The sequence below is a fragment of the Camellia sinensis genome, chromosome 11, assembly GCF_055761805.1.
Source record: "Camellia sinensis isolate YWXY chromosome 11, ASM5576180v1, whole genome shotgun sequence".
Taxonomy (NCBI): domain Eukaryota; kingdom Viridiplantae; phylum Streptophyta; class Magnoliopsida; order Ericales; family Theaceae; genus Camellia; species Camellia sinensis.
Window position 1 is genome coordinate 45894736 of NC_138971.1, and position 11744 is coordinate 45906479.

At 36.6% G+C, this 11744-nt stretch overlaps 2 non-coding genes across 2 annotated transcripts; both read left to right on the top strand.

Moving 5' to 3' along the window:
• The first annotated feature begins 4837 nt into the window (after positions 1–4837).
• On the top strand, positions 4838–4924 carry LOC145803377 (small nucleolar RNA Z159/U59). The gene has a single exon (XR_014345476.1). It is a non-coding gene; the product is annotated as a small nucleolar RNA Z159/U59 (small nucleolar RNA).
• Positions 4925–5610: 686 nt separating this feature from the next.
• On the top strand, positions 5611–5693 carry LOC145803375 (small nucleolar RNA Z159/U59). The gene has a single exon (XR_014345474.1). It is a non-coding gene; the product is annotated as a small nucleolar RNA Z159/U59 (small nucleolar RNA).
• Positions 5694–11744: the final 6051 nt, after the last annotated feature.

Consider the following 11744-nt stretch of genomic DNA (forward strand, 5'->3'; position numbering starts at 1 on the left):
AAATCACTAGCAATCTTCGATTCATTCGTCTCTGTAGACACCCCATTTTTGACCGACCTTAAGACTCAGACGTCACCAATTGGGCGCTTGGTGATGTTGCATAATGTGCTCGTTCAGAAGTCTCAGAGTCGCAGCCGTGAGCCCTGTCTCCGAATTTCCGAACCCTCTTCTGTGCCTTGCCTTGTTTTGCGAACCAGACTCGGTTTTCTTTGTTTCTTTTCCTAAGGGGAGGGAGAGGTCCCGTAGACCATCTCTCAGTGGCCGTGGGCTACATTTTGTGGCTATAGGCCATTTTGCCCATTTCGGAGTCCGGTTTTCGGTTTTTCGGGACCGTTGGCCGTGTGCCTCGGTTCGGGACCGCTTAACCATCTTCGTTTGCTCTGATTTTTGGCATACTTCCTTTTTATTCCCTTTTGAGGGACACTGAGGTCTGAGAGACTCACTTCATGGTCGAACACCACTCCCGGTGCCTAACAGCCAGTTTTCGGGGCCTCGGGCTGCGCGTTTTGGCCCCCGAACCTTCATTTTGCATCGATTTGGGCTCATTTTTGGTGGAGACCTTATTTTCACTGTTAGAAAGCTTGTAGGAGGGTGGGAGGCCAGAAATTTTGCTGAAAAGCCAACTTCTTTTTGGTCAAAAGTGGTTCAGCATGAATCCGGGAAGGAGAAAAATTTGCGCGGCTTCACCGAAACGGGCGTAACTCTTTGCACAAGAGGAATTAAGATATGAGGCCACCACCATTGGAAATCTTACTTCCGGGGCTTCATTTTGCACTTAAGAATCTCCCAAGTCCAAGTCCGGGGGGGGGGGGAGATGTGGTTGGTTGAAGTCTGGTTGGACCGAATCTGCGCGACTTCACGGAAAAGGGCATAACTTTTTTTGCAGGAGGAATTTTAATGCAAGGTTTGCGCCATTGGAAAGCTAACTTCTGGGGCTTCATCCTAGGGGGTGGACGGTCACTTTTTTCCCTTTGACCTAGCCGGCCGGCTAGGGGAAGTGGCCGGCCGGCCACCTGCAGCCAAAATGTCAGGCCGGCCTGCTTTTTCAGGTTGAGTACATTCCAGCTGTGCCTTGGTTTTCCCCCGAAAATATCTATATCCGGGGGACCCTTTTGGAGGGAAAGGAGGCCTCATTTCCCTCCACTTTTGCCTAGACCCTTCTCTCCCTCTCTTGCCTATATAGTTGGCCTCCCAACTCAAGAGAAAGGGTTACAAGAATTGGCTTGAGGATATACATACATATCACTGCATTTCCTTCAAGTTTTGGCTCCATTTTCTTCATCATCTTCAAGCTCTACCATCACCACTCCATTCCAGCAGCAAAGGAAGGGATTCCAGCAGCTTAGAGTCATCAAATCTGGTCTAAGAAGCAACAAAAGTGTTGGTCTTCAAGGGTAAGTAGACTTTCCCTCTTTTCTAGCTCATTTTTGCACCATTTCTTAGCCATATATGCCTACTGTTTTGAGCTCCGGCCCTAATTGAAAGTGGCCTTCTTTTGAGCTCTTTTTCACTTTTGCTTAAGGGCTCAACACTGTTTGAGGCCCCCATATTGCACTTGCTTCAATATCTCCTTGTATGTCAATATTCTTGCATGCTTCACTAGCCTATCATTTTTCTATTTTTGGACCATGATCAGAACTGAAAGTGGCCTTATTTTGACCTTATTAACATGTTTTATTAAGGGTCTTTGCTCGTTTGGTGAATTCTTTGTATACCTCATGTTATAGCCACTTTTGAGCCTCATTTTGCATTGCATTTCTAGCATGTTTGTGTACTGATTTTGGGGATTCCATAAACTGTAAATGTGCATATTTTTGGTCCCTCTTCAGTGTTGTAGAAGGGCATTTTTCAGTTTGGGCTTTGCATATACCACTTGCTCCTTTGTCCATTTTTCGGCCCAATTCTTGCATAAGAGCTTAGCCATACCTATGTTTGTTTTTGGGGTTTTTACAGTTCTGTAAAGTGGCTTATTTTGGGCCCCTCTTCAATGTTGTTGAAGGGCCCTAACCTGTTTGAGGTCAGCAGCTGTGAGTTGCTTCATAACCTCACATTTAGGGCCATTTTTGCATGCTAGTTTTGCCCTGTTTCGGTTAGCTGTTTGGCCATGCTTTGAACTGTAAAAATGCTTATTTTGAGGCTGCCTTGCTTCTGTCTTTTCATTCCATGTATCAATTATGCATTCTTTGTATAGCTGTAAGCCATTTCACGTACTTAATCTTGCATTTCGGGAGAAATTCCATGCATTGGGTGTACTTTCGCCTCGTTTCGGGGCTGTTTTACCCCTCATTTTGCTACTGAGAATTTCATGTTTGCATATCATTTTCCATGTCTTTGCCATGTCTCATTAGAGTGGCATTTCGGTGCCTGAGGGTCGGTCCTCGGTTTGCGTGCACGCGTGCACGCATTTCGAGTTGTCTTATTTTCATCTGATGGCCTCCTATGTGAGTGTGGCTGAGGCTCTCTCATGTTGGTGTAAGCCCATTATTGCATTGCATATGCCATTGCCTCGATTTGCGTGCCCGTGTGCACGCGTTTCGAGGCACTTCATTTTCATCCATCGGCCTCTTATGTGAGTGTGGTTGAGGCTCTCTCATGTTAGTGTAAGTCCATGTTGCATTCTATATGCCATTTTAGCCCATTATTGCATTGCATATGCCATTGCCTCAATTTGCGTGCCCGTGTGCACGCGTTTCGAGGCACTTTATTTTCATCAATCGGCCTCTTATGTGAGTGTGGCTGAGGCTCTCTCATGTTAGTGTAAGCCCATATCATATTTCCATGTCATTTGCATTGCGTATGTTATTTCCTCGGTTTATGTGCCCGTGTGCACGCATTTCGAGGCATCTCATTTTCACAGCATAGTGCATACTAGGTTGTATCTTAGATCGCATTTATGCATTTCCTCAATTTGCGTGCCCGTGTGCACGCATTTCGAGACATCTCATTTTCATAGCATTGTGCATACTAGGCTGTATCTTAGTTGCATTCATGCATATCATGCATATTGCATCGTGTTCGGGATAGGAGTTAGCCCGGGCATGGGAAACGAGGTGCGTTTCGTACTCCGAGTGACGGAACGTGTCTCCATCCCCAGTCACCGACACTCCGGATTATCCGTGATGGAGTTAGGTTCTTGTTGTGTTTACACGTGCATTCATTCTATATTAAGTTGCACATTTCGACTCCTCTGCCATCATGCATCGATATGCGTGATTGGTGGCACGAGGATCGAGGCATGCATATATCTGTGAAAATACATTGCCATGCCCCTTTCCTGCTCTCTGTTGCAGCAAAATGAAGAATCAGCAACTTTTTGGAGTTTGGCGCGCATTTCAAGAAAAGGTGTAAACAGAGGCTAATTGGGGCATCCCAGTGGATTTCCGCGCAAGGCAGCCCAAACATACATCATTCATCAGAAGCAAGGCAGTCCCTGGCTTGCACGCCAGTTTTACAGCTTTCTTAGTTAATTTGATTAATTAATTAGGAATTTGTACATTATTTGGACTGTAACATTTGGACTGTAATATTCTTTTATTCGGGACTGTATATTTATTCGGACCCTCTGCGCGAGGGCACAACTGTAATAAGTGTGTGTGAGTATGATGTATGTTTTCCAACCCCACGTCTTTCTCCCTTTTATTTATCCGCTTATGATGGTTAGATTAGGGCATATTTCAATTAGCATACAGTATGACAGCATGTTTGCATCATTCATCTGTTTTGCATGCACCGGGCTCGGCGCATCATACTAACTGCATTGTACTTTCAATTCCAAATTGAATACATGATAGTTGTAGCATTTCACATGCCATGTTTAGAATAGCCGAGCCTGCTATAGTTGCATTTTGCATGTGCTGCATTAGGCATTTCTGTATACTTAGGATCATGCATGATTTCTAATGTGGTTTCCATTTTGGCTTGGAGTACTCAGTGAGTTTTATGCTTTAGCATCCTTGCATGCGTGTGAGTGACTGCCATGAATAGCATGCTTACCATGAGGCTATATGCTTATGTGATATAATTGCCTGAATGCCTGTGGGTGAAGGTTGGGTCACTTAGATTGGAATAAATCATCAATTGTTTGTTTTAAGCCCACTAGATAGTGGCAAAACCATTGTTTTCTAAGCTCACCTGCGGGTGGCAAAATCTGCATTTTAAGCCTACTTGCGAGTAGCAAACCATCTTTCAAATAAACAAACATGAAATGTTTTGTTCCAATTCGGGCGACCCAGTCTATACTTATATGCTGTGTGCATCACATAGTAACCTAGGCTAATAACCGGAATAAGGACATACAAAGTTTTCAAAAATAGATATCATGGTTAGTAGAGGCCGATCTTTGATCGGGCGAGCGGGGGTGCTCACGAAGTGACCTTCCCCAATCGTACCCAAGTTCCCGAGCCGAGGCAACTTTGGTGATGACGGACACGTGGCCTTTGGTACCGAGTCAGGGTTTCCTAAATTTTCCATTAAAAAATATTTAGGTGGCGACTCTGTATCTGGCAAAACAGTCCATGTTTGGCACTTCTTTCAAAAATCAGTTTTCTCAAAACGATTTGCTGGATTTGGACTCTTTGGTTCAGACTTAGAACTGTGACAAATTTGAGAGTCCTGAGCTGCAGTGACCCCAAAATGAACAGAACGGGAGCTCGTTCCTCCCGGGGCGTTCGGGGACGTCTACAGTCTCCTGCACAAGGTTTGAATGATCTTTTTCTGTTTCTCTTCTTTTATTTTGTTGTTGTTTGTTCTGTCTTCAACTAGTTTTGGGATTTTTGGTTTTTCAACTTTGTTATTTTGATTGAATCGGGTTTATTGAATATATGTTTGGTCAATCTTTGTCTCTTATGATGATCAGTTGAAAAACTTTGGTTCTTCTGAGAAAAATTCCATGTGGAAATATTATGGAGACCTAAACTGAAGAGACAGTTTTCCATATATAAATGCTAAATATATTTTTTATTTATTTATGTTTTTCTATGGTAAGGTTATTATTAATGTTACCATCGCATATTCAAACACATAGTAATTCATGATTTGATTTTATTTATTTGGATATGTATTGTATGCTTTTAAGTTTTAATTTGATAACATAAATTTGAAATTTGGATCTCATTCTTAGGGTTGTTATAAAATAAACAGCTTGCAAAATGATTACTTGCTAGTGCATTAAGAACTGTGTCCTGGGCACAATTGTTCTTGAATTTGTAATTAGTTTATTCTTTTTTCATTTTATTTGGAAATTCTCTTTTATACAATGTTTGGTTCAAGAGAAATGCTCATTTCTTAGTATCCTGTGAAATGATCAATGATAATTTCATTTATAATGTATTTTTCATGATATTTTAGTTAACCAAATGTGAGAACTGATATTTTGGTGGAATGATCATTTTATTTCACTTCTAATGAACCAAACACTACTTCAAAGCTTGATTTTGGTTTAATTCATTACAAATTTTTAACAATAAGATTTGTTGAAGTTGTTGATGGATTTTCATTGGTTTTTTAAATTTTAGTTGACAATTTTTGTGAATATTTTTGTTTAATTTTGAGAATCTAATTGCACGACTTTTTTTTTTTTAATGCCTTTTGGTCTGTTAATTAATTGCTTGTGCCTCTGATGATGATGAAAAGAAACTTTCATTCTGCTGAGAAATTCCATGCTGAAAATTTATGGAGACTTGAACTGAAGAGGCTTGAGAAAGATCTTTTAATGCATCATTTTGATTGTTTTAAAATTTTCGAACTAACCCTCTGCTTGTTTGCTAATAAGTTTTAGTAAAGTTAAGAAATTCAAAAATTTCCTCATTGAATCTTCATGGTTTTATTAAAGTTTATCAATATGTTTTCATATGATTTTGGGTTTTTGGATACGATAGACTTTGGTTGTTCTTTTTATTATTAAGTAGACTTTCGAGATCTTGATATCTCTTATGATGATCACTACAAACATTTGTTTTCCTAAGAACAATCATGCCGATATACACGGAGACCTGAGCTGAAGAGTATTTCATAAGATCTTTGTAGAAGCTACATTCAATAAGTCAGTAATGTTATTGTTGAATTAAGTTTCTTCATTGTGCTTTCTCTACCATTTTCATGCAAATTCATTTTTACTTGATTAGGGTTTCAGAATAAGGGTAATGTTTTTGTCTCGGCAGTACTTGAATAGGGTTTGTTTAGTTTTATTTTTTAAAATTTGTTATTTGGCTGTTATTCAGTGTTATTTGATTTTCAATAAACTTGTTTTTAATGTTTTAATTTTTGTTCTTCACATTTTAGAGATTCAATTAGATGTATTGATAAAGTAAAAAAATTGATTAAAATATGTTAATAGTTCGCTAAAGATAACTGGTGCATGGTGGTCACTCTTTTCATCTGCTGATCCTCTGCCCTTGTTTTGCCCTGTCTGGGATTTGAAACGGGTCTATGAGGGTTAAACTGTCAGCGGTTGTACATATACTTGTCATAGGTGCAGACATTAACTAGGGCTTTTTGTATGCATGGGTTGGGTGATTAGGGCTAGCCTCAACACTTCAAAGTTGGATTGGGTTGGGCCAAGTTCAAGGTTGAACTTTTTCCCATCTTTTAATTGAAATATGAGGGTTGCTGTTGTTCCTTTAGGCCCAGTATGCTTCAAAAGGTATGAGAAAACAAATTTGACATAATTACCGGGGGATTTTATTTGCACCCAATAAATTATTCAGTACGTTCAATTTCTTAGTACTCTCTATCAAATTATTTAGAGTCATAGTTTGCTTTCAATACACACTATTTTTTTTCACAAATTACCTTTCAAGATAAAATTATAATTTGTCAATGATAGGAAAAAAAATAAATAAATGAAGGTTTAATGTTACGAATTTCATCAAGTCTTCCATGGAAGGCATATGGAAGAGGCCAAACTGAACTGAACGAATCTATTTTAAATGGGACAAATTTTCTGCAAAATCTTTGTAATGGTGGATGGTTCGGAACAGGTCAAAACTGCGACATTGAATTGTTAATTCGTCAATAATTATTTTAATATGTAGTCGTAATAACAGCTTAAACTTTGTGATTTTTGGTTCTTTTTAAGCAGTTTATACACTATTCAAAATTTATTTATTTGGATAAACAAATCTAGTATCTTTAAGTATTGTCTCAAAGTTTGTGCTTTCCAGGATGATTCAGTCTTTGAGGAGTGATAATGGTGAATTTTGATGAGGTGGGTTAGAGTTTTTGAATGAGAAAGAAGATGAAAACAAATAATTGAAATTTGGAGAAGAAGATGAAAAGATTTGAATATTGAAAATAGACATAAGTGATTAGGGTGTATTACAAGAAAAAAATAATATTTTATTTTAGAATTTAATGTGTCTTGTTTACCTGAGTTGTATTTACCACTCCATTGTTTAAATTTTGAATTCATGAAGAAAATGAACATTTGAACCGGACATTGCATGTATTTTCAAAAGAAACGGAAAACTTTGATATTTGAACATGGCATGGCATTGCATTCACATATATGAGACTGTTTAAAATATATATACTTTGTTAAGATATCTCTGCTAGGCTTTGTGCTCGCCCCTAGGAAATGATGTGGTGATCCGACCTAGTTGAAGGTGTGGATTGTTTTGAAAAGGGCAAGAGGCTCTTCTTTTGTGTATCTTTGGCAAGCAAGAGCTTATTATGTTTGGTTTTGACAACTTTTTGTGTAACCGAGCTTCAGCTTTGGAAGTTGTAGCCTTTGAGCATATGTTTTGTAGTTATTTCTTTACTTGTTATTGTTGCACATGGTATAGATACACCCTTTTAGGAGATTAAATATATATTGCATGTGAACACTTTTGTATATCTTTTATCTATACTATTATATAAAGTGAGCCTTTAACTTAGTTTCTTGAAACTTTTGCCATGTGGCATTTAGATAGGGACTCAACAAACCAATTATAATCAATCACTTCCACATTCTACTTTCCCACGTTTGTCTCTTAAACTGCTGTACAATTTCAAAAAATGAAAGTGATGGGTCTTCAACTTTTTAGAGAGAGAAAATGGGTCTAACATTGGTTGGTAGAGCATTTAAAAATAAAAAAATTCAAGCATTGATTTTTTTGAGGAAGCAAATTAAAGGCGCAGTTTTAAATTTTGAAACTCAAACGTATAGGTTCACTCTCCTTTTATTGTTTCACAAACTTCTTATTTTGTGTATTGATGGAAGTGAAATTTCTATTTGTGTATGTGGGAGTAAAATTTTTGTTTGTAAAGATTTGCTGGGAATGTTTCTCGGCAGTGTTTGAGGATGAGATCCACAGTGCAATTGTGGATAATAAGCTTTTCAAACATGGTGAACGCATTGCTATTGGTGCTTCTGGTGGCAAAGGTTATTGTTTCTTCTTCCTATTCCATCGTTGATCTTTTAATATTAATAAATATTCTAATATGATGGTACTGATTCTAGTTTTCCAAGTATTCCATGTATTTGAATTGCAATTTCTTTTATATATATATATAATCTATTATTTTTAATTTCAATTTTTTATTGTATTTTACTTTTTTATTTTATTTCTTTATTATGATATATATATATATATATATATCAATTGTGATGAATCAATTCTCCTTCTCTAAACTCTTTATTTATTTGTTTCCAACTGGTGGATTAATGTAGAGTTATTTAATTGAAGCTATTTTATTTTTATTTTTTTAAAATTTCTAACCTAGGGTTAATTACTATTTCTTTTCACCCATTTTAAAATTAATAATGGAAAAGAGATAGAATACCTATAAGATTATGTATGAGTAATAGAAAATTTTTAATTTGTTTGTTATAATTGATAAGGTTCAATTTATTTGTTTATTTTTTTATATTTATCGATTAGCAGTTTATTTGTAGATAATAAAAAGATTCCAAAAATATTTAAATAAAAAGAAAGAAAGATATAGGATATCTTGAGAAATTATGTACGAATATAATTTTAAATTTGGTTAAGCAAATAAAAAATAAAAAAAAATTATATATAATAAGGAGGACACCAAAATATATTAAAATTAAAAATAAACATTTAATTTTTTTCATGATCATTATAACAAAACTAATTGGATTGTTCCCGAAAAAAAAAATTAAAAAATGAAACTTAGAAAAATAATTGAAGATAAATCAAAATTTTAAATTTATTTGTTATAGCTGATAAGGTTCAATTTATTTGTTTGTTTTTTATATTTATTGATTAGTAGTTTATTATTTATAGATAATAATAAGATTGGAAAAAAATATTAAATTAAAAAAAAAAAGATATAGGATACCTTGAAAAATTATGTACGAATATAATTTTAAATTTAGTTAAACAAATAAAAAAATAAAAAATATTGATAGATAATAAAGAGGATACCAAAAGATATTAAAATTAAAAACAATTATTTAATTTTTTTTATAATGTTTATCACAATATTATTTGGATTGAATAATTAAAGAGAAACAATTATTCTTATATTATAATTTTTTTTGAATTGCACATCCATTATAGCTAGTACGAAATGAAATGCTATTTGAGGGAAACTGATAAGTGGAAATTGAGTATCGGTCGGAAATCATCATGTTTAATTTATGTCTTTTATTTAGGGCGTTACATTTTTAGCCATTTAAGTGTTTGATTTGTCTCTATCTGTTGAAAACTTCGATCTTAATAATCTTCATCAAAATTGTTCACTCATTCAAAGACCAATCTGAGGAAAAAAAATTACAGGTCCCCATTTTTAGCACCAAGCAGTAAATTTTAAAATAATAGACATCTGAAAGTAATAAATATATGAAACAAAAATTAACAGATTGAAAAGACTGAATCAAACCTAAGTGAGTGAGAAAACAAAGGAGAAAGATTGATGAGTGAGAAACCAATCTTCCACGTGATGATGATGAACAGAGCCAGAGACCTCACCGAAGTCCTCACGGAGGTAAGAATCTTCATCTTTGATCCTCAAGATCTGGTTATGCACGTAAACAACATTCTTCGAAGTCTACTGCCCAAACTTCGCCACCGACCTTGGCGATTCAATCTCGTCCGATGATCCAACACTCTGTTGATCTGTCTCGATCTCCATACCGCACACCTTCGGCTTCAGTTTTGCATACAGACTCTGATCAAATTCTTGACTTCGATGATGGTAGAGGCGGCGAAATCGATGTTTAAGATCTAATATGAGATCTAATTGTCATTCAAGAAGCCTCCTTCCAGGTTCTGAAATCGTTACCTCAAGAGAGATAAAATGAGAGAAAAGAAAGAGACCCTAGTATTGACGCACCCCGCGACGACAATCTCTCCTATCGATCTAGAGAAAAGATGGAGAAAAAGAGAAGGAGAGAGAGAGAGAGAGAGAGGACGGTGGTGTCAGAGGTGTTTCGTTAGTGGTGATATAAGAAAGAGAAGAGGATGACAAAAAGAGGAAGAAGAGGGGAGAGAGAGAGAGGGAGGATGACAGGCGTTAAGATCCTCTAGAGTGATCCTCTAGTGATCCTACAGTGAATTTATGAGGGCACGACACCTGTCTCATTAATGGAATCAAGGGTTGAGATCAATCCCTCACCAAAACGACGTCGTTTTAATGGGAGAAATTAAAAAAAAAAAAAAAAGAGTGTGAAAAGAGAAACGAAGAGAGACAGAAGACACTAGCCATCGAAGTTCTTCTCCATCTTCGGCGCACTCTCCTTCCTCTTGGCGACCCCACTCCACCCCACCCCTCTTCGTCTCCTCTCTTCTTCTTCTCCTTCTATGCTGGAGTTCTTCTCCTCTCTCGCTTCTCTTATCTACATTCTTTCTAGTAAAAACCTGTTGAACCAAATAAATCGCTGGCAATAAACGGCGAAAAAGGTTGAAGGTGTTTCAATCTGGACTATGAGAATTTCTTTAAGACCAAAATCAACCAAAATAAATAAATAAAAAATAAAAAATAAATTTAAGATTGTGCCTTCAATAAAAGAATTTTGGCTTTGGGGATTTTACCTTGCTGCTTTCACTTTGTCTCCTTGATTGTATAATTTATATGTATATATATATATATATATATATTTGTATATATGTGCAAATGATTTGTTGCAGTAGTAGAAAAAGTGAAACCAGATTTGCATATTGGAGAAGAGATAATGGAATAGAAAAAGAGAGCAGAGAGGCGTTAACGGAGGAGAGTTACCGAGATTTTTTTTTAAAAATAATAGACGCATGGAAAAATCAGAGTTATTGGGAGAGAGAGAAATATATGTTGTATATACAGTGCGAAGAAAATGAAATCAATGAACGGAGAGATCGTCGACGCAGTAGAGCCATATGGATGGCGGAGCGTGGTGTGTCAGTGCCAAGGTCTTTTTATTTTCTCTCGTTTTCTCTCTCTTGAGGTAATGATTTCAGAACCTGGAAAGAGGGCTTCTTAAATGACGATTAGATCTCAAACATCAATCTCGCTGCCTCCACCATCATTGGAGTCGAGAATTTGATCGAAGACTGTATGCAAAATCGAAGCCGAAGGTATGTGGTATGGAGATTAAGACGGATCAACAAAGTGTTGGATCATAAAATGAGATTGAATCACCAAGGTCGGTAGCGAAGTTTGGGCAGTGGACTCCGAAGAATGTTGTTTACGTGCATAGCCAAATCTTGAGAATCAAAGATGAAGATTCTACCTCTGTGAGGTCTTCAGTGAAGTCTCTGGTTTTCTTCATCATCATCATGATCCCCAGGAAGATTGGTTTCTCACTCATTGATCTTTCTTCT